The following is a 23,578-nucleotide window of genomic DNA, read 5'->3' on the forward strand; positions in this document are numbered from 1 at the left end:
GAATAAATTCTGAGAGCCTTGTTGGATGACTGGGTGCATGAGAATTCCACCAAGAGTTCTTTAAAAAGGAATATAAGCAGAAAAATGGGTTTAGAAGGAGAAAGGATAGTAATTCTAGCCTTCCCCAGTGTGACTTTCAATGGTCTATAGGATCCTTAAATGCTATTGTCTAATCCAGGTATTCCATGTATAGAAGAAAATAACTTGCCATTAGGCTACTCAGTTTTCTGATTGAATGAAATAATAACTAAAAGGGAAGTTCTTAGATACAGGTATGAAGTAAATAGAAAGCAGATTAATGTAATAATTCAACATCTTTGGGGTTGTCCTTGAGGTAGAAAAATTTTAATATATTCATTTATGATAAGGTATCAGTAGTTTACTTATGTTTATTCTAAAAATGTTTGTATTTTATGAAAGACAGCAGTACTTAACTGAAAGAATTTGAGGTACCCTGATACTAGAGATGAGGCAATTTTGAGGGGAAAAAGAGCCTTTCAGAACTCCTCAAATCATAGCACATTTGCACCTGCTAATTCTATGAGCATGGCTTATATAAGATAATTTGAGCAACTCAAATTATCCTACACAAGGATTATCAGAAACGGGCTTCCCCCCTCCCACACGGACTCTACCCATACCTCCCACCCCCATAATTGCATGCTTGTTTCAAAACTTTTAAGATCTTTAGGATTTGGAAATTGTAAGCACAGAAAGTCAGTTATTACTGATCAATATTGACAAAAAACCCCAATTATATGACCTATTTATTTGAAATTTTAATGCCACTTTTCAGCTCTGTTTCCCCCTTCTAATTTCCTAAGTGTGATCATGCTTCCTTCAAAGTGTCCTGTATCCCTTAAAGGGGGAAAGGGACACACATCCCCTCATCTCTTCTGATGAATGGACTGTGGATTAAAGTGCATGGAAAAAGGTCCTGATTAACTAATTCACCCTTTGACTAAAGAGCTTAAAGTAGTATCTCATTAAAACATGAATTGATCTTAGCATATCTTCTTTGAAATAATCATACATGGAAGGCATGTAGGAATAGAGATCCAGAGAGGTTCAGGGAATTTCCCAAAGATGCACACTTGGTCTGGGGACCAGCGAGAGTGCCCTGACATTTCACTAGTCCTCTCACCAGTAGGCAATTCTGTTTGTGAGTGCCCTGACATCTCACTAGTCCTCTCGCCAGTAGGCAATTCTGTTTCCTTCCTATTACAATGAGATCATCTGTGAACTAGCCACATCACCTGGAGAATCACTCTGGCTCTTATGACGGAGTGGCCTGGGCATCCTTGCTACTAGGCAAACTTCACCCATATCTCAGATTTCCTAACGTTGGATTTTGTTTAGAGAAGCATGCTGCTCACTGTTCTAACATCATCCATCTTGGTCAGCACCCAAGGCCACAACTTCGTCTGAACGGCCAATGATATACTGCAGAGAGACTGCACCGAAGACATTAAACTCTATATGACATTTATATGGACTCTGAGCTCACCGGAGATGGATTCAGGCTGCCATAAAGCCTTGGGGCAGCCAGGCAAGCAAAAGGCTAAGGACACCAGTGGGGGCAGGGCAGGAAAAGCAGTATCTTTCTACATTCACGCTCCCACCCACACACAGAGCTTGGCTAGCACCTTATTTAGGAAATGAAAACACCAAGTGGGTTTGGAGGTTTTTGGAGCCCAGCACAGAAACAAACTCAGCCTTGATTATCAGCAGGACTCCTGGTGGCCCAATGACTAGCGTGCGTAACAGGACACTTACAACACCTCAGTTTGAACTCAGGGCACCCTACTCACCATATATCTCAATGGAATAAAGACAAGCCATAAGGAACATAGATGCAACAGTGGTGGTGGATCAAGCAAGGGTTTGAATGTAGGTCCACTGTATTCCTTGGGACGTATCCTCAACATCACTGTCATAAGGGTTATTTATGGGCACGCTCCCCAAGGATGGGCAGAACACTGGCATTCCACTCTGCTTGCCCAGTCTGAAAGCCAGATTAAAAACAGCAGTGCGTCTGGGTTTGTAGTCAAGATTATCAGCAGGATGGGGCCCATCTTTACCTGACCCAACAGGTATTGTGCAGGAACCTGACTGGAAAATGACTTTACACACCCAAACAGTAATTTCCTTTTCACAGCTAATGCTAATCAGTTATGCAAGCACTTAATAATGTGAGTAAGCTTGCTGCAAAGAACATGCCCAGTTATCAGAAACGGGGCTTCCCCACCCCCACACGGATGTGTATGTGCCATTGCAGACCACTGCATGTATGCGTGTGTGTTATCTTCCTGGACCGCCAGCAGCTAACTTTGGAAGATGCAGATTTTTTTCTATCATCTAAAGCACAGCAGCATGTACACATTTTTTAAAAGAATCAGTGACTAGGAAAGCCCCACATTCACACGAAGAAAGACAGCAATAAATGTGACTTACCAGTTTAGGTTGTTTGAGGCAGAAGAGGAACAAGTTGCTGGTAATTGTCCAGTGCTTTCATTCAATAAATCACATTGGCTTTGTTTTCTCTTGTGGCTCAGCCTCTGCGCAAAGCAAGCAAACCTCCTTCCTATTCTGTGTAAGGAATAAAATGCGAACAGGATCACTACAGGCAAGAGCTGAAGTCCATGATCACCGAGCTACTCTTTATGCAAATAAAACAGAAAAGAAGGGGAGAGGTAAACAGCTTGGCTCAGGGTCTAGGTGGATTCTCGAGGCTGCAGCCTGGGGAAGGTTTGATTTCCCAAGCTTGGGTGCATTGTAGTAAAAGGATACCATGACTTCAGTGTGTGTGTTTAGCCTATCATATCTGTGAGGACCATTCGGAATGGGATGCAGGGACAACGAGCTTCATGGCAAACAAGTCTGAATCAGAAGTGACTGCCGCTCAGGGGTGAGCAGGGGGGCAGCGGGTCAGCCAGCTCGCTTTGCACGACATCAATGGCAGGGAAAGAAATACTGCCTGGCACCCGAGAGCCTACAGTGATCTGTGACTACAAATGATCTACCGCTCCTCGGGGGCCAGGCCCCTGTTACTCCTCCAGCCGTCTGGGATCAGAAGCACGCAGGTGGCAGCCACATTCCCTCACCAGGGCTCCTGCACGGTCCCTTCTAAGTTCCTGGCGGGAGCAAGCGGGCATCTTAAGAAAGCTCTAAATCCAGCCAGAGTTGCTCAACCTGTGTTCAGAGTTTTTTCTGAGCGGGATCTGAGAAAATAGTCAACAGACATGGGACTTAGGACAATGAGAGGCATAGTCTCAGGTGGAAGCTTCCAGCGCCGTCTCTAGACCAGCCACCTGTGGGTGTGCTCTGCTCCTCCCACGGCGTTATGCTTCACGTGGCTGACGAAACACACAAAATAGATTTCCTGGAAAGCTGTATATGTGGGTATTTTCCACATTTCTCTCCAAAATAAAATGGCAAATGACCTTCACAGGATGCTTATTATGTTAGGGAGGCCTTGTTGATGGAGAGCACATATGAATACCACACACCCACACACACAGGCACACACGTGTGTGCACATGCGGGAACACACAGACACAGAGATGGCCCTAGCAACAGCATTAAGAGTCTTTCTTTTTTTTTTTTTTATTGTTGGGGATTCATTGAGGGTACAATAAGCCAGTTACACTGATAAGAGTCTTTCTAAAGCTCTCTGCAGATTCTCTCTCTGCCAAATGAATGCCTCGCTGCTGTGATGACTTCAGAAACACTGACTCTGGTCTGTTATTTATACCCAGAGACAAATCAACTCCCAAATTTTGAATGAGACTCTGTAGCAAATCAAGAGAAAGTCTCCTGGTCATAAACAAGAGGTGGAGTGTTAATCTTTGGCCTGGCAGTTACTTAGGATCCTGGGAAGGGCACCTCTTTCTAGAGACATCCTCTCCCCCTGGCAGCTCCCTCACCTCTGACAGGTGGCTGTTCCAGATCTGGCATCTGAGGCCTGGCCCAGATCCCTCATAAAACCTGGGTCTCCAAAGGTTGAGCTCTGTTTAGCTTTTTGCAGTTGTTTTTCTTTTCTTATGACAAAGACAAACTCCCTCCCTGAAACATTTGTTTTCTCTTTTTCTCTTTGAATGTATTTGTCCATGGAAGCATTGCTATAAAAAATTTAATTTGGGAAAACTTTTGCCCTTGAGGTTCAGAGGCTTTTTTTTTTTTTTTCCTATTGAGGATTAAGAAAGAGTTAGATTTCCCTTGTGCTGCTTAAGCCAAAATGATTGCCAGGGAAAACTTTACCCTTCTGTCTAGAAAAACTTTGACTTTAATGCAGATTTACTTAAATTCCATCTGCTTGGGTAAGCCAGGTGACTGAGTAACTCTACTAAGGTCCGAGGTGGCCTCAGAGGGATCATGAATTCAATCTGCTATGCAGAGCTAAGGAGACTAAGCCTCTGGTAATAGTAGCACTGCTTTCTAGAGCAAATACTTAAGTCCGGGTCAAAAAGCCTATGTTCGTTGCAAAGTAGATTCATTCATTCATTTGTTTATTCATTAATCCACTCCTCAAGAGATATTAAGTGCTTATTAGGTTAGATCCACTATGACAGACTTTAATATCGCTCAAAGTCTATTGATGAAGTATAAACTCATTGACCTACTTAAGCAAAATTCTCCATATTCTGGCCTCCCTACCTCACTAGTCTAATTTCTACTCCATGCTATAGCCTTTTGGGATAACTTTATTTTTCTTTTTTCATTTTATTTATTTATTTATTTGTTTTTTTGAGACAGAGTTCTTGTTTTGTCATGCTGGGTAGAATGCTATGGTGTCATAGCTCACAGCAACCTCTAAGTCTGGGGCTCAAGTAATTCTCTTGGTTCAGCCCCCCAAGTAGCTTGGACTACAGGTGCCTGCCACCACACCCAGCTAACTTTTAGAGGTGGGGTCTTGCTCTTGCTCAGACTGGTCTCTAACTCCTAAGCTCAGGCAATCCACCCACTTTGGCTTCCCAGAGTTAGTATTACAGATGTGAGCCACCAGGCCCAGCTGGAATAACTTTCAGATCCTCACACATGCCATATTTTCTCCTAACACCAGACCTTCACATTATAATTTTCTTCTGTCTGGATGCTCCATTCCCTTTGCCTGGCTAATTTCTTGAGAGCCTGGGGTGAAACATCATCTCCCAGAGATACTTTTCTATTCCTGAGGCTGTTAGGGTCCCTGTTCTGTGGTCTGAGAGTATGGTACCTTCTACTTTTATCATCACCTCCATCACATTATTGCCCTTCCCTGTGTAGCACCAGTCTTCTTCACTCTGTTGTAAGAGTACAAGTGCAGAGTCTCTTACTCTGCTCTATTGCCAGTGTCTATCTCTGTTCCTGGCACATAGAAGGCATTTAATAAATATTGATGTTCTATTGAAGTGCCTACCAGCTATTTATTGAATGAATGGATAAACCATCTCAAAGAAAAATGGGGGAGGGTTTCGGAATTGAAAGGAACTTTAAAGTCCTCTCGGTGTATCTAATTTTTCTTACTGAGTGGCCATAGACTGACAGGTTGCCTCCTCCAATGAATCCTTCTCAATTAATCTGAACCCAAACTGATCCCCCTCTTATTTTTGTCTCCCACTCCCTAGCATTTTGACAACATGTTCTTGCTTTTTGTTCTCTAGCTGTTTCCTGAAGTTTCATCTCTACAAACTAGTACTCTCCATAACGCAGCATAAGCCTGCAATTATCTATGTCTGATTCATTGAACAGCAAACATCTGAACAGGGAGGTAAATGATCAGAGTCTTGTTTTAGGAAGAATTCTGGTTTTGAGGGAAGAATGGGTTGGATAAGCCAGACCTAGAGAAGATTCTAATATTGAGTATAGCGTAGAGATGGGATCTAAAGGCAGTTTTGCCCTTTCTTTCCCTTCATTCCTCCTCCCATCACTCTGCCCTGTAAGTCATAACACCAGTGTTCTCGTTTGTTCTAAACTCAGAACTTCCCCTCCACCCCCAGTTATTTTTCTTGCTTAGGTATTTGTGAACATGTCTCTCTGGTTTAATTAAAAGCTCCTTTGAAATCAGAGATTGTGTTTTAATTTTGTATCTTCCTCTTCTAACCCTTCCACTTCCTGGCCTAGTGTCCTGCAAATGCTCAATAAATGTTAAGAAAGAGAGAGAGTTATTATTTGCAAAGCACTGAATGAAACGATATAGGGTAAAAAGATGAATGGTGCATCTTTGCAAAGATAAAAGAGATAATATGTATGAAGAGAGATGTAAATGACTAAAATAGAAGGAAGGATTAAGTGCCATGTAACAAAGTATGAGGAATGTGATAAGCAAGGAGCGTAAAAGAATTATGAGTTCCTTCTGGAAAGCTTAAGGAAGATTCACAGAGAAGTCTGCTTTTGAACTGGCACTGGAGCCATGAAGATCTCTGAAAGTTGAAAGAAAGAGGAAGGAATGGAGTCAAGGCCTAAAGTCGAGGCATAGAGCTCCTGAGCTCCTGGGCTGTGACAAGTAGTCCAGGGTACTAGAGCAGATGGCGAAGGGAAGAGCTAATGGAACTTGTCTCAAAAAGGAGGCAGGGGCTAAATCAGAGAGAGCTTGAGTGCTATGTTAAAGAGTTTAGATTGTGTGCTATTGGTGACTGTGAGTTGAGCATGGGGATGTCAGAGCAGTTGATAGAGAGCCCTGTGGCTTAGCCATTGTGGACGATGATCTGAAGTGAGAACCTGGAAGCAGGAAGACACCAATGGTGTGAGGACCCATAGAAATGTAAAGGAGGAGATGAAAAAGGGAAAATCTTTGGAGGCTGAATTCTTAGGACTTGTCAATAATATAGGTGGGACTGGGGGAAGCTGAAAGAGAGACTGGAGGTGACTTTTAAAGTCTTAACCTACATGATGGTGGATATGAGGACAGTGATTCCAGTACGTGCACCTAGAGATAATTTGGGCATTCATGTTATAGTCTATGTACGTTTTTAAGACAGAGAAAAGAGCAGGGGTGGAGTCCTTGGAGCCCTGTGAATGTGCCTAACCTACTTTAAAAAAGTCATTTAGCACCAGGTGACAAAATCATCCAGCCTTTGCCAGATGAATTGACTCTAGCAACATGCAGGCCATTTGCAAGGGGAATGGGAACAGAGTTTCCTTGTAAGTGTGAGAGTTTGCAGTTTCCCATTAGAGCTGTGGGAAGAATCTGAGTTTGGGAATGGGGAGGTTGAACTTGAATCTTTGAGCTGCTCCTCACCAGCTGTGTGACCATGAGCATGTAACTTTTTATCATTAGGCTTCACTTTTCCTCCTTGTAGGAGGGATTTGGACCAGTTAAATTCAAAGGTTCCTTTTAGTATATTTTTCTCTGATTTGTGAAAAGCGAAGTTTAGAATTTCTGAATACAGTGGAAACATCATAGTTGACCACCTCCTTAGGTTGACCTAATTTTCATAGATGGGAGATGTACCACATGTATTCAATGGAAGTTCCTCATGTTGACCACCTCCATATGCTGACTAGTTTTTTACAGTCCCTTGGATGGTTAACTTACAGAGTTGCTACAATACTTGAAAAATTAGGGCAAAGCTCACTAATACCAAAAGCCATTAATGTCCCCTCTCCCCTGCAAAATCCTACCTACATTTGAGAATATACCATGGCAAATGCCTGTCTTTCCTCTGGCTAGTTCCATGTGGTTTATTTGTAAGACATAAACTCAAATTGATCACCTTTTGATGGCTATTTTCTGACAATTTTTCATGCTTTTTTTTCAGCAATTTTTTTTTAATTTTTGGGAGTACCTTTTCATTGGAATTTCAAAATTCAATTATAAGAAGAAAGTGGTAATCTCTTACTGTGGTCAGCAAAGAGCCCGGCCAGCCTACTTCCGTTCCCTAATCTCTTGACCTTCCTTAGGGCGCGGCTGCTCAATAATGGCTCGGATTCTTTCTTCAAAAATAAAATGTGCTACTTATCGAAAGCTGCTACAAAGGGGACAAAAAATAGGAAAAGAAAACTAACACCCCAGGGTGTATCTGAACATGCTTATTATGTGCGAAGTTGTTAGTAATGAATGTGAAACTCTTCCTCCTCCTCCCTCTCAATTTCTAAGCCCCAAAGAAAAAAGAAAAGGGGTGGGGGAGTGGCCTTGGCTATTCAATACAAAGCAGACCTTTTCAAAAGGTGCAGACTGTTCATAGGCATGTTAGCTCTTGATTATTTTGTTTTAAGTACCAGTTGACCTTTCAGACTAAAAGTAACGGTCCCCAAATGCCCTGAGAAACCCTCTTTTGGAATTTTTCTCTAAGTCTTGGAGATTAGACATGTGACATTCAAAAAGATGCTTCGAAACAGGATGGCCCATCTTCTTCCCTGTGCCCTCTGATGACAGAGTGTTTATCTGCACGAATCATGTGAGATTTTGCAGTCTCACTTTTTTTTTTTTTTTTGAGAAATGAGACTCTCTCAAGGAGGTTATAAACACTTCACTGAAAGCTTTCCAAGAATGGCTTCATCCATCCTCTCAGCAGCCTCTCGCTGGGCTATACCACCAACGTGATAATCAGAGTCCGTGCTTCTGAAAAGTCTTCTTGTTCTAGCTGCCACCCTCCTCTCAGTCATCATTAGAATTCTCGAGCTATGAATCCCCTATTGTCTGTATGAGCCCAGGATCCCCCACACCACGCCGAGGAAGGAATGTGAGCCTCCTGGGTCTGGCTCTAAGTCTCAACCTTATCCAGCAGGTCACAAAGCCCCATTTATACGCAGCTCCAATGTTTTATCATAATTCTTTATCTGCTCAGCCCCATATATCCTCTAAGGCAGTCAGGAGACATTTGGTAATGAAGCCCATTTATCCTTATTTTCTCAATTGGCACACTTCAAGTTCTAATATTTATGTTCACACTGTCCTAATTTTGGATGCCAAAGATACTATATTAGACAAGTAACAATCCCAAAGCATAATTGAGCCATTGGGAAGAGTTCACCAGAGTCTGGTACATGATGTGATTTGTCATGTTACTAATCATTCCATCACAAATAGATACTTTTTTAATAGGGTGGTGGAAAAATAATGATAAATGCCTCTGTTTATCAAATACCTTCGGTGTGCTATGCAGCAATATTACTGAATCACACGCTACAAAGTAGGATTGTCCATTTTCTGATTGATGGGGAGACTAAAGTTCAAAAAGATTAATCATCTTGTTTATGTGCACTTAGGAGCTGAGCTGAGCAAGACTCAAACCCAGGTCTCTAGCTGCAAAGCTTATGGCATTTCTACCTCTCTCCTTTGCCTTTTATCAGAAGTACGTGTTGTGAGCTGTTTTAAATTAGTGTAATAGACTTATTTTTCATCACAAATGCATAAAGAATTATGGACTTAAGGGTGTTAAAATGGTTTGGCCAACTGAGTTATGAGATCTGCTCTGATGGGCATTAATTAACACAGTGACAGGCCAGAGTAGGATTTTGTAGCATATATTTCACCTGTCAATAGGTGGCAGTATTCACCTAAATCTCTCCAAGAGGAGTCAGCACAGGTCTCCTCTCCTTACAGCCATTCCTGAGGCCATCTGTATTCTCTGATGTACTGGATTTGGGCATAATAAGCAACATATGCAATAGATGGGTTGCTAAGTGAGGCTCAATAATGCCCGGGTATAGTGAGATGTGGACAGCAGTGAGGTCGTGGTGGGAGAGTGGGATCCACCACAGAGATGCTGGGATCCCTCGCCAGTTATAACACTCCTTATGGCTGTCTCTCTGGGGAAGTCTTTCATGGGCAATTCAAAGCCAAAGATGATTTTTGTGTCTTGGCTTACTTTTAGAATGTTGTGCATAGTTCTCAAATAATTTAAACATGAAATGATTAAGGCCCTAGGATTCGATGAAATCAGACAAAATTTATCCAGACTAAGACAATGATGCAATTAGCTGACTGCATGGTTGTAACTTCTCCAAGACCCTATGTACCTATACACCTACCTATAAAATTGTGTGAATCTCCACCAGTAAACATGGAAACTGGGATCTATATGGTAAATGTTCAATATGCAAGTCACACGGGCCAACTTGATGCATCAAAATAGTGAAGGGTAGATGACTTTGCTGAGTTGTAGGCAGACAATTCCTCCTCCCTTTCCTTTTCTGCTTGTGTTTTCTCTTCCTCATTCTCCTTTTTTTTTTTTGGTAAAGAAAATCTTAATATCAAAAATATCCATAGTTAAAAGTATTAGCTTAGAATTAGTCTTTCTCATCTAGCTGCCAACAGGAGCCTGCCTAGTAGAATTGGTTTTATAAAGTCAAGAAAACAGACGTGTTGGTAGATAAAAGGATAAAAGAATAAGCTGAACTATTCTTAGACCCATCTTTATGCTGGCTTCTCCATTTTCACTTGGGATACTTGGAACTGATCATTATCAAGGATGACCAAGAAGCCCTTAGAAATCAGATAAGAGGAGGAGTTCTAACTCTCAGAATGAAAAAGGTGACTCAAGTAAGGTTCCCAGGAGACCAGATTCTCTTACAAATTCAGATCGGCTGGTGGACTAAGACTTGAAGACAGCACCTTCACTTCTCTTTTATGTTCCCAATTGGAATAAGTGTCTTTTTCCTCTCTCACTGTAGTATTTGTAACTACATGCTGAGCACTCTTAGCACCCCCTACAGTTACTTGGGGGCATTATCTACTTCCTTTACTTGATTAAAATCTCCATGAGGTCAGGGCTCAGGCCTCATTCACTTCTGATTTCCCTTTCAGCTCCATCCATGATTTTCAATACATACATATTTCATTGAACAGAATTAAAGAGAACTCAGAAGAATGCATTTTATACTTTTGCCCAGGTTAAAGAAAAATTGCAAGTTGGGTGTTCAATACCCTGCCTGGGTCCAATTTCTTATCTGGTCCTTCCATTTCAGAACAGCATTGGTGACTTGTAGGCATATCGTGCCAAAACCCACCTCACCCTGGGACTATGAATGAACTTTTTTTATATCCTTGGCAAGGCCCCCACTTTATTTTGTTAGATCCCTGAGTCGTGTGAAGGTTAAATGCAGAGGCAGGCCAAAAACCACCTATAAGGGACATGAAGTAACCTACCCGGAAGGTGTCATTCCAATCACTAATATTTCCTGCCTTTGTCCCATTTGGAGACCCAATCTACACTAAAGAGTTGAACAATAACAATGCTGTTTCCTAATGGTAGCTCTCAATGTTTCCCAGATTAGGATAAATCTAAACACAAGGGGAGACATTCATCTTCAAAAGCTTGCAAAATTACATTCAGCCCATTAGGTATATCAGGAAATATTGCCATGCTCGGGAAATGAATTACCCTGTGGAATATCACTGGCATAATGAAGTTGTCAGCAGCAACAGTGCAGCTGCAGACCGTCTGATTATGTGTTGACCGTGCTGGCCAGTCACGGACACACTGGGAAGGAAATTGTTCTCACAGCGTTTACCACATTCTGAGTCCAGTCCAGCCACAGTGAGAAACCTGATACCTCTGAGAGCTCATGGAAAACAACAATAACAACAAACAACTCCCCCCCAAAAAAACAAAAAAACCCCCAGCATCCTCTTCTGATGGTTATTCCTGGCATTGCTGGAGTCTCTCCTTTTTTGTGACTCAAATCTGTCATCTTCTTTAAAAAAACAAAAATGACCGTGACAAGGAGCATGAGTTTAGATTCTGGGCCCTCCAAACAAACATTTCGCAATGGGCTTCCCGCTTTTGTCAAATTTAAAATAAGCAGCAGTCCAGCAAGAAAGCTTTAACTATGTGGGTGGAATTCACACCTTTTCTCTGAGTCAAAGATGAAGGCCGGCTGAGTTTTTCTTTCTGCAGAGGGGTCTTAAAAAGGTTGATCTGCTGCGTCTGTTGACGGCAACTACTGGAATCTTCTCAAAGATTCTCCTGGCCTTCTTTTGTTTTTGTTTTGTAACACTCTCAGCTTTCTCTTCTATTAAGTGAGGGGGGTCAAACTAGATGATCTTGAAGGTCACGTCCAGCTCTAACACACTGTGATGTCAAGAGTTAATAGAGCACTTAGCATACAACAAGCACAGCAGAACATTTCTGCCGCAAAGAAAAAAATACTTTATTATTTCTACCCAAGTACTCCTGGTTTGTGTTGGACATATGTTCTGATACTTCAGAGTCAATATATGTGACCTCTCTTTCCTGAAAGCGCGCCGAAATCTGCTTTTAACATGTGTCATTTATCAGGAATGTTTGCTTTTTTTTTAAGGAGACTAATGTAGACGTGCCTTACTCATTAATAGAACCCTGTATCGATTCAGGTTTTCTTTGGATAAAGCCAACAAGATGTTTCTATTGGTGGGGCTGTTGCTTTATACGTGCTTACAACATAGCATGAGTGAGAGCATCTGATCCTTTAATTACCCAGGTGGCTCCACTCAGTGGGTGGTGATGGGGATGAAGAATCCGGCGGGCTTTGGTGGTCTATCAAGCCATAGAGAAAACTTTCCTCCTTCCATCCTCATTTATTTTTTTCTCCTGAGTGCCAATCAAAATGGGTTTTTGTAAACTCTTCCAGGAATATTTTCTGTTTGGAGTTTGAGTCTAGGCTTGAGCTGAAGTTTAGGCCTCCAAGACAAAATTTCAGAAAGGGTCCTCTCACCCTTGGTTGAATTTTAAATAAATAAATTGCTGAAGAGGCCTTCTCTCTTTTCCATCTACTCTTTCCCCATTTACTTCACAGCCTAAGCAGAGATGGTATTTGTGTGGCTGGCTTATGAGCCAGTCTCCTGCCAAATCGCTCACCTCTCTACCTCCACCGAGAAGTACTTCCCAATTTGACAAATGGAAAAACCTCTTCCCTGGTTTATTTCTATAACTTCATGCCATCAAATCTTAATATTGAAGAGAAAATTCTTTGACATGAATCATGGTGAGAATTCCAAACAGTAAGGGAAAGGAGAAGGGAGGAAGTTAAACATATTTGCAGTTTTTTTTTTTTGAGACAGAATCTACCCTCGGTAGAGTGCTGTGTCTTCATCACTCACAGCAGCCTCAAAAACTCTTGGGCTCAAGCAATACTCTTGCCTCAGCCTCCATAGTAGCTGGGACTACATGTGCCTGCCAAAACACCCGACAGAATCTCGTTCTGGCTCAGGCTGGTCTCGAACTCCTGAGCTCAGGCAATCCACACATCTCGGCCTCCCAGAGTTCTAGGATTACAGGCATGAGCCTCCATGCCTGGCCCATATTTGCACATTTAAATGTAATAAAAAAGACCTAGACCTGTGTAAAAGGACCCAGCAATTATAAAAGCAGTCGGCGCTATGAGTTAAACATTGATTGTAAATGCCACTTTACCCATTAAAATTACTCTCAGCTGAAAGGAAAATCGTCCCCCTTTCTTCTAAGAATGCCAGATCGGGTTTGCTATGCAAATGTCAGGAGAGTCTGCCCTAAAGCACACAGAGGCAAAAAGGCATTTAAAGAATTGGGGAAGGAAAACAGAGGCAAAAAAAAAAAAAATAAAATAAAGTTGAAGTTGTAATAATACAAGTTTTGAAGGATTCATCTTATTGAATTTTAGCTGCATTTTTAATATTCCCATCTCCCCTTCACAGACATTGGGTGACCCTTTTATTTCTGGCTTAGTTCTTCTGTCTTCAGACTCCTGTCCCACTTGCCTTTCTTTACTCTGTCCCAGTTCAGTCCAGACACTGAACTGCCATGAGTGTAGACCCAGCAGGGTCTGAATGGGGCACTCTGGATGCTTTGTAATGTTTCTCAGCAGAGCTTTTTCAAGGACTGCGTGTGCCAAGCACTCAATGTCATTCTTTAACATTGTAAGACCTACCCGATGTATCTTGCAGGAGAGCAGAGGCGTTGAATGGACTTGGAGGCTCAATGGCTTATTCACTTCATTCATTATTTGGGGGAAAATTCACGATTTGGCTCAGAGAGGATTAAAAGGACTGTAACAGGTGTCTTCTGTCTGTGCTGCTATTCTGGGGAGGATGGTCTCCTCTTGGCATGAAAAGGAGGTCATGATGCTTCACCTGTTGCTCAGGTCCTCAGACTTGGTCAAGTGAAAATGCAACCAGAGCTGCTTATTCATTCTCATTGCTCCTTCAGTGATTTGCCTTCTGTATCAAGGAAAAGTAGGAGTTGTCTATGCCATTTGCAGCTTCAAAATTCATGTACCCCGTTTCCCCCAAAATAAGACAGTGTCTTATTTTAAGGTGTGCCCCAAAGATGCGCTAGGTCTTATTTTCAGGGGACGTCTTATCTTTCCTGTAAGTAGGTCTTATTTTCGGAGGATGTCTTATTTTCAGGGAAACAGGGTACTTTGTATAGCAAAACAAAACCAAAAAATGAGAAAGAAAAAAGAAAACACTGCATATTCACCATCACCTTCAGATATGTTTGTGATCGAGAAAATCAAGCCTTTGAAGCATTTAAACTTCATCAACCAAATATTAACTTGGTGTCCAACGTGGCATATGGGCAGCAGAAATTGTGGCTATTTTAACAGATTGAATTAAAACCAAATAGGATGAAGAGAGTTAAATGTAGCCCAGTGAAACACATTTGCACTTGAACAAGAGTAGCTTATTTTGAAGTTGGCAGCAATAAGTAGCTGAGACTAAGATTAGATTCTTGCCTGAGAGGGCATCAGGCGTCACAAAAGAACCCCCAAATTAGAGTAAAATACATCTATACATTTCTCTACTACACCTTTATCTAAAAGGCCTAGAGGTTCCAGATGCTGTAAATCTTACAGATGAGGGCCAGCTAAGCTAGGGATCCATTGTAGAAAAAGGTTCAGTATATTGGAAAAGAAATACCAGTTAGAATCAGGAGATGTGAGCAAAAGACTTGGGTTTGCTACTTATTAGCTGTGAAGTTTTGTAATCTTGGGTCCCTTGACCTGAGTCTTAAATTTTCTTATCTATAAAATGGGATTAATAGTAGTCTCCCTGTGAAAGGATTGAATGGCCATATTACAAAGAAGACGTAAAAATGGCTAGAAAGCATTTGAAAATGAGCTCAACATGATCGGTCAACAGAGAACTGCAAAATAAAATCCCTGGTGGCTAAAATCAAGTGTTGGATGGAGAGTAAGTGTGATGCCCTGAGGTTGCTGATGAGAGTGTAAAGTGCTGTGATAACTTTGGAGAACTGTTTAGCAGTTGATTATAAAGTTAAATATGAAGTACCTTAGGACCCAGCACTTGTACTTTGGGGTTTTACTCAAAAAGATAGGAAAATAAATGCTCACAAAAAGAATTATGCAAGAGCATTTACAGAGAATACTTATAGCAGCTTTAGTGAAAATAGCCAATCTGGAAATAGTCCAAATGTCATCAGTATCATAATAGATAAATAAACTGAGGTATAGTCCTTCTTTGGATTATTATTCAACAAAAAAATGGAATGAACTACTGAGACACACACAGAGTGAATGAATGAATCTCAAAAACATTAGATTGAGCACAAGAACCCAGGCACAATGGGTTACTTACTACACAATTGTATTTCCTTGAAAACCAAGAACTGGCAAAACTGACCAGTAGTGAAATGAAAACAGTGGTTGCTGAGGACGGGGGTGGTAGAATATTTGATCAGACAGTGGCCAGAGGCATGTAGGAAATGCTCTTTATCTTAATGTAGGTGTCGGTTAGGTGGGTGTTTACAATATTGGAACATATGTAACCCGACATAAAATCTATTCATTTTATTGTAAATTATAATAGAATAATGAATAATGCCTGCCTTAACTACCTTACACAGTGATTGGGGGACTGAATGAGATTGGAAACAAATGTAAAATGCCGTGTAAACTGGAGTTGTAATAACTAGATGGACTAGGGCCAGGCTATGGAGATGGGTGTCTGGGAGCTGAGACCAAATCCCAGGATGTGAACCCTGGCTGCAGACCAAAATCAAGAGGATAAGAGTGAGAGCTTCTTTTTCACTTCAAAGCCCGGGCTGCGTCCAGCCCATATGGTGTCTTTGTGAGGATCAGAAAAAAGAACCTCTTCCTTCTCACCATGGCATGCTGCTTGAGGAACAGAGCTGGGCTAGGTTCCAGCCCATCCCTTGGGCCCCTGGGTCAGGAGTGTTTGTGTCAGGACAATACACAGAGCTCTATATGCTGACCCTCCCTAAGATCTTTGCACATACTGTTCCATACGCCCCAAACATTTGTACCTGTTTTCATGGGACTGGCTCCTTTTTATCCCACAGGTCTTAACTAAATACTGTTTCCTCAGAGAGAAAATATCCTTCCCTCATTCCCGTTAATTTTTATCTTAGCACCCTGTTGTTTTCCCACAAGCATCAACTATAATTTGTAATTGTTCTTTTTTTACTTGGTCATTGTTGGTCTCCAGCTTTTAGACTGTTCCATGGGAACAGCGAATTATTCACTGTAATACTCCCAGGTGCAGCATCGTGCCTAGCACATAGTAGGTGCACTACAAACGCATGATGAATGACAATCAGATGCAGGGTTGGAGAGGTGTGAGGCTGGAAGTGACTTTCCCAGTGGGTGATGAGAGGCCAAATAACTGGAGGCCAGTGGGGGGTCCAGAGAAGTTCATGGAGGGCCAGTGCTCTGGCTGTTAGGGCATCTGGGATTAGGAGAGAGACGCAGAGAGAGTGGAAAGCAAAGGATTTAACTACAGGAGCATGAAAGCTGGCTCTGGGACAACAGGTCAGAATAAGATCAGTGGAAGGAATGCCCAGAGGCCAAACCTGAGGACTCCTGAGATTGGCTTCCTTTTATAACCTGGGCCTAGACATCAGAGGCAGTGCTGGCCACAGAGAGTTCAGTCAAAGTGTCTCTGGGAGTGGACAGCCAGGCACACAGGGGATAGCAAGCCCCTTCTCATAGAAAAGTAACATTTAATTTTAAGGAGACCAGAGCCATGATGGGAGTGGGGAGAAGGACAGGGCCCAGGAGGGCTGTCAGGTAGATGCTTCTGGTCACCACACAGTGCTCTGTAGGATGTGGGGGTAGGCTCCCCATGGTTAGGCCTACCCTGGGTGGTGGAGGTGAAAGATGGGAACGTCTATGTGGAGACAGAATGTGCGGAAAGGGCTCTTGCTTTTTAGAACCAAAGTTTTAGGTAGACCATAGACGTGAAAGGGAGATTATAAAGAATTCTAGATTTTTGGAACAGAGAATGATCACAAAATAATAATACAAAATAATGAGACTGCAAGTCTGAAATGCTTGGGACCAGAGTGTTTTGAATTTTAGATGTTTTTGGATTTTAGACATTTTTGGATTTGGGAATATTTGCCTATACATATAGAACCCAAGTCTGAATTCAAAATTCACTTATGTTTTGTATATATAGTCTGTAGGTAGCATTATACAATATTTTAAATAATTTTGTGCATGAAATAAAGTTTGTGTACAATGACACATCTGATGGCAAAGGTGTCACCATCTCAGCCACCCATGGGGACAAGTTGGTTGTTTGGCATCACCATCCATTGTTCCTGACTTTGAATTTATTCGCTGCTGCTAAGCAATCATTTTCTTACATACATACGTAAGTTTTTATAAGTATAAAAAAATGACATACCATTAATACAGTGAAAAAAGTGTTCAGGGTAACTTGTGGCATCATGTTGCACTCAAAAATTTTTGAATTCTGGAGAATTCCAGACGTTGGGATTTTTGGAGTACAGATGCTCAGCCTATATATTTGCGGAGTCCCTTATGCCCACCCATTCTTTTAAGTCCTAGAGCAACCCTGTGAAGGGAAATGGCATAGGGAGCATCTAAATTTATGGATAAAAAAAGAGAGACCCAAATCTCTTGGCTAGAAAGTGGCAGAGCCACTAATTTGTTTTTTAAAAAGTCACCTTTTCATGACCAGTGAGTCATTGTTTGCACTGTGTGGAGATGACAGCACCCCTGTCATCTCCAGTGAGTGGCAGGCTGTGACTGCACATGGAAGAGTGATTCTGGGTTCAAAGCAAATTTCTCTTGAAATCCACAAAGCAGTGTATTTATACAAAGTACCACATGAACCTCACTCCCACATTCCTGGTGGGAATGTAAATGGTACAGCCATTCTGGAAAACATTTTGGCAGTGTCTTAAAAAAAAAAAATCTAAACATGCAACTAACATATATTCCAGCAATTGCACTAGTGGGCATTTACTCCAGAGTAATGAGGACTTGTGTTTGCACAGAAACCTACACACGAATGTTTCTAGAAGCTTAATTCACAACTGCTGAAAACTGGAAATAACTCAATCGTCTTTCAGTGGATGAGTAACTGAACTGTGACACATCCCTCCTATGGAAGACTACTCAGCAACGAAGGACAACAACTCTGGATGCACGAAACGACCTCCAGAAAACTATCCCGAGTGAAAGAAGAGAGCATTAAAAGGTCACACATATAGTCTTCCATCTCTGTCACATTTTTGAAATGCAAAGACATGGAAATGGAAAACAGGTTCGTGATTGTCAGGGGTAAGAAGAGGGAAGTGGGTTTAGTTGGGGAAGGCAAGTTGGGGAATCTTGGTCTTGATGGCAATGCTCTGTCTCTTGACTGTATCAGCATCAATGTCTGGGTTGTGGTATTGTTTTCAGTAGATGTCAGATGTTATCATTGGAGGAAACTAGGTGAAGAATACCTGGGATCTCCTTGTATTATTTCTTACATAGCATGTGTGTGAAGCTACAGTTATCTCAAAATAAAAAAGTTTAAGTAAAAAGTTGATCAGTTTTGGAGTCTGGTTTAACCTCCTTTCAGTATACCTCCCATCAGTGGTTCCTTGGCATTACAACTAAAGTGAGCATTATGGAGAGGTTCTGGGGACACCAGGCTATGTCACCTTAGATGGCCACAGTGTGGCTCTGAGCAGCAGATGGATTTTGTACAAACCATTTAGTCCTTTGGTGGGGAGGTATGCTGATTCGCCACTGTTTAATCAGGGTCTGGTGCAGTGCTTTGCACACACACATACACACACACACAAATCAATATTTACTGAATATAACATTAAATAAGGGGACATTTCCAGAACCCTGCTAAGTATACCACCTCAGAATTGGACTGTGGTAATCACACCTCAAGTCCAAGGGAATCATGGCTCTCAGATTCCCAGCCTTGAAGTCCAAGAGAAAGATAAAATTACTTATCTGAAAATTTGGTGTTCAACTTGCTAAGAAATCAATACACCTCTTGGTGGAAGCGAAAGGAAGTAGCTCTGTGTAGGAGACAGAGGATGGCTGGCATGTCATCTTCCCCAGCAAATCTATTGCTAGGAAATTATCCTCTACTTATTCAGTGGTGAGTATGCCGTCACCTATGAACAAACAGTGGGTGTTTCATTGCAGGCATGCTTCTGGTCATCAAAAGTTGAAATCTATCAAACTACTCAATGAATTTAAATAAACCATGACAATCCTTACAATGAAACACCAAACAGCTATTTAAAAGGACTTGGTCAGGAGTTCAAGACCAACCTGAGCAAGAGTAAGACCCTATCTCTACTAAAAAGAGAAAAATTAGCTGGGTGTTGTGGCTCACACTTATAGTCCCAGCTACTGGGGCGGCTGAGGCAGGACAATGGCATGAGCCCAGGAGTTTGAGGTTGCTGTGAGCTGTGATGCTGCCATGACACTTAGCCCAGGTGACAGAGTAAGACTCTGTCTCAAACACAAATAACAAAAACAAACAGAAGGACTTGGTAGATCTGTACTGACCCAGAAAGATATTCAAGATGAATTTTATTGCTGGCAAATTCTAGAACAATTCTCATATGTGTGTAAAAAATGTATTAGTGTGTCTCTAGGTTTGGAAGTTTATATATAGAAAAAAAGAATAATATATATGCTGTTTACAATTAACATGGTTATCTAGGGAAGGGAGAGGGTTAGGAGGGACTTTCACTCAGTACTCTGTAAGTTTAATGTATATAACTTTTGTAATCACACAAATGCATTTTTATTTTAAAGATAGAAGTACGGGCTTTAAAGTTTAACAGGCTTGTGTTTGACTTCCAGAATGTCTGTTAACTATGCAAATTTGCACAAGTTACTCAGTCTCCCTTGTAGGTGCCTTTAGGAGCTCCGGTTTTCCTCTTCTGTAAAATGGGAACACTTAGCACCCTTAGCATATAAAGTTACCATGTGGATTCAGTAAGGTAAAACGTGATCCAGGACCAGGCTCAAAGCAGTTAATCTATGCGGTACATTTGTAGACATCTACTGCCAAATCTGTTGAAGAGTGGTAGATTTATGACTATCCTCCCTGCCTATGATGGATCAATCATGGAAAAGCTCATCTCCAGCAGGCCCTGTGGACTAACGGAATTTTTAAGACTGGCCACTTCCTGTAAGTTGTTTTGTATTTTCATGCCAGATCTAAAATAGGTATCATTCAGTCTTAGTATCCTGGCTTGGTGTTCATATTCCATAGATGTACTTATCAATTATTATTCTTCATCAGCCATCCAGGTCCAGAATTTCACTGTTCCTGCTCTATTATAAGGTGATTTTGACAAGGAGAGAAGCTCTTCAAAGCTCTGTATCTTCGTGGCTCAATAAATCCAGTCTTTCTGCACCCAGACACTCTTTGATTGGATCTTTTACTTGCTACTTTGTTTTGGGGGATGAATGTCCAGTGGTTTTTTGGCCAGAGAAAGCCTCAGCCTGGGTTGTTACATTACAGAGTTCTGACGCCATTTAGGGAAAATGGGTTGAGCTAAGCCAGCAGAATGTTTTTAGAGTATTTCAGACTAAACCAAACCATCATGGTTGATCAGTCTCAAACTATGACATGCCACACACTGTTAAGACTCTGTGACCCTTAGTGTCCAGAAAGCTCCAGTCCAATCTGGCAGTGAGCAAGCTGCCAGAGAGAAGACAGACTGAAGTTCAACTCCAGCTGGTGACAGAGGAGGTGGCATGGCAAGCAGTGTGGATCTGATGCAGGCGAGTCACACAACCCCAAAGAATCCCCTTTTAGGGCTGAGAGTTATCACCCACACATGGGGAATTTCTGCCTATGCTGTGGATATCTGGGCCATTGTGCGACTCCTTCCAGTGACAGCGAATTCACTGATCTTGGAGGAATGCCATCTTTACAGAGCTTTGTGAGAACATTGCTTCCGGCCTCTAAGACAAGCATGCCAACTCCTGTCTTCTCCCTCTAGGGTGATGTGGAAAACTTGAGCAGAAAACAATTACTGTGGTTTGGAATTAGCAGCCACAATTCCTTCAGCCTACTTGAATGATAGATTTCTGATGCTGAACTGCACGATTGGACCTGCATAAAGGGATGCAAATTCTAGAGAACATGGAATAGATCTCTCAATACCCAAGTAAGGACAGATGGGAGAGAGATTTTCAGCCTGGTGGGCAACCAATCAAATGTGAGAACTCTGCCCCCGCACATTGCCAATTTTTGACATCTGCCTGGGTGTGAAACTATCTTCTTTTATTTTATTTTATTTTATTTTTTTTTGAGACAGAGCCTCAAGCTGTCACCCTGGTAGAGTGCTGTGGTATCACAGCTCACAGCAACCTCCAACTCCTGGACTCAAACGATTCTCCTGCCTCCGCCTCTCAAGTAGCGAGGACTATAGGTGCCCGCCACAACACCTGACTATTTTTTGATTGCAGCTGTCATTGTTGTTTGGCAGACCTGGGCTGGATTCGAACCCGCCAGTTCAGGTGTATGTGGCTGGCGCCTTAGCTGCTTGAACCACTGGCACCGAGCCTGTGAAACTATCTTATCACCCTCAGGGCCCAACAAGAATAGCAGAGGAAGATGATATTTTCCCAAACGCATTACTCCTTGGGCGTGTGTGTCTGACCCATCACTACTGACCCAAGATTTTCAGTTTGATTCATTTTCTTAAAAAAAAAAACACCACCCAATTTCCTATGTTTAAGGGAGGGGGGAAAGGTTAAAAAATATCATTATAAAGGCTCCACAGATTTTCAGGACATCAAATTGCTCTGACAATCCATTTTTATGAGTTAAGTGTAAAGGAAACAGAAACATATGGATTAAATTTCCCTTAAAATACACATGGGCTTAAAAATTAAGGGGGAAAGAAGGACTTGGCAATGTGGGTCTCAGGCTTTGCCAAACCCCAACTCCTGAGAAATAACTTGAGATGCTTGACAAACCCAAAAAGCAGCTGTTTTTGCCCCTGTGCCCTCATCGAGCAACATCTAGCATCCTGTGTGATCGGAACCTCTGTAACTGAAATATGCTAATTTGCAAACACGTGCTCTGATTCTTCAAATTACCTCAAGCATTCCAGTTTATAAGCTTTGTCCCTTAAGGCCTGGTCCTCCTCAGATTGCCTTGTATCCAGGCAAAGTCAGCTATCAGCATCGTAATTCACATTTCATGGGTGAAAACACAGAGCTTGATGAGGTCTCAAGCAAACGGCTGGCGGCAGCTTTCCCAAGATGGTTTACCTGTGTGCATTTCCACACCTGCCTATAGAAAATCATCGGTTCATATCATGAATTTGTAGACAGATGACATGTATAAAGTCCCCAGGGAGCACTGAGAGTTAAAAGGGGTCTGTATAGATCAGCGGTTCTCAACCTGTGGGTTGCGACCCACAGAAACTGTATTAAAGGGCCGCGGCATTAGGAAGGTTGAGAACCACAGGTATAGATTTAACTAACAGCGTTCATCCATTATATATGTAATACACAAATGCTCATGGGGCATACACCTACTATTTGAATCACAGTGGAGAACAGGAATAAAAGCAGCTGGTATTGGGGTTTACCCATGTGCAAGATAATCGTGCATCTCATTTGACATTGACTTTAACTTTCAGCAGTCAGTGCTCGGACCGTCCACATTTTACACCTCAGGAAGGGGTTGGAAAGGGATTTAGTGATTTACCTAAGATGGGCTGGAAAGGGCAGATCTAGGATTCAATTCAATCTAGGATTCATTTAAAGATGCTTAGATGCTTCCTTCAAGCACTTTGGAGTCTGGGAGGGGTGCAAGCTACCGCATATTCAAGTATAAATATAATAAAGAATGGCAAAGATCCCAGAGACTTTCAGATCCTAAGAGACTGCTTTCTACTGACTCCACTGATGTTAGGAAGGCTTTGAGTAGGAGGCAACTTTTGCACAGGATTTTATTTTTATTTTTTTAGTAGATCATAACTGTATACATTAGTGCATTTATAGGGTACAGTGTGCTGATTTTATATACCATTTGGAATGTTTACATCAAACTGGTTAACACAGCCTTCACCTCACTTATTTAATTTTGTGTTTAGACATTTATATGCTACTATTAATATATTTGACATGTACCCTTGCAATATGCACAGTAAGGTGAGGTTCCAGGATTGTAAAGGATGAGTCAAATACAGACACCAGGGGAGAGGTCAGAGTCCTTCCTTCTGGGGCTTGAAAGAGAAAAGTCCAGGGAACACTAGAAGGTAATTCAGAGAAGCAGGAAGCTCTTACCAGATGCACGTTTGATTCAGGCAAATGCAATTATGTACCATCAACCGTAACAACCCAAAACAAACCCTCCAAAATAATTGAAATAGCTCAGGTCCTTTCACCTGCTGTTGCTCAGAAAATGAGTATAAGAGAG

At 41.8% G+C, this 23,578-nt stretch overlaps 1 protein-coding gene across 1 annotated transcript in view; it reads right to left on the reverse strand.

Moving 5' to 3' along the window:
* ANKFN1 (ankyrin repeat and fibronectin type III domain containing 1) overlaps positions 1 to 23,578 on the reverse strand; it is a 434,680-nt gene that overhangs the window by 168,642 nt on the left and 242,460 nt on the right. The window contains exon 3 of the mRNA XM_053570655.1: positions 2,455 to 2,589. The gene's annotated coding sequence lies outside the window, so the exon portion shown is untranslated. The remainder of the gene's footprint in view (positions 1 to 2,454; positions 2,590 to 23,578) is intronic.

This window comes from Nycticebus coucang, chromosome 18 (assembly GCF_027406575.1).
Source record: "Nycticebus coucang isolate mNycCou1 chromosome 18, mNycCou1.pri, whole genome shotgun sequence".
Lineage (NCBI taxonomy): Eukaryota > Metazoa > Chordata > Mammalia > Primates > Lorisidae > Nycticebus > Nycticebus coucang.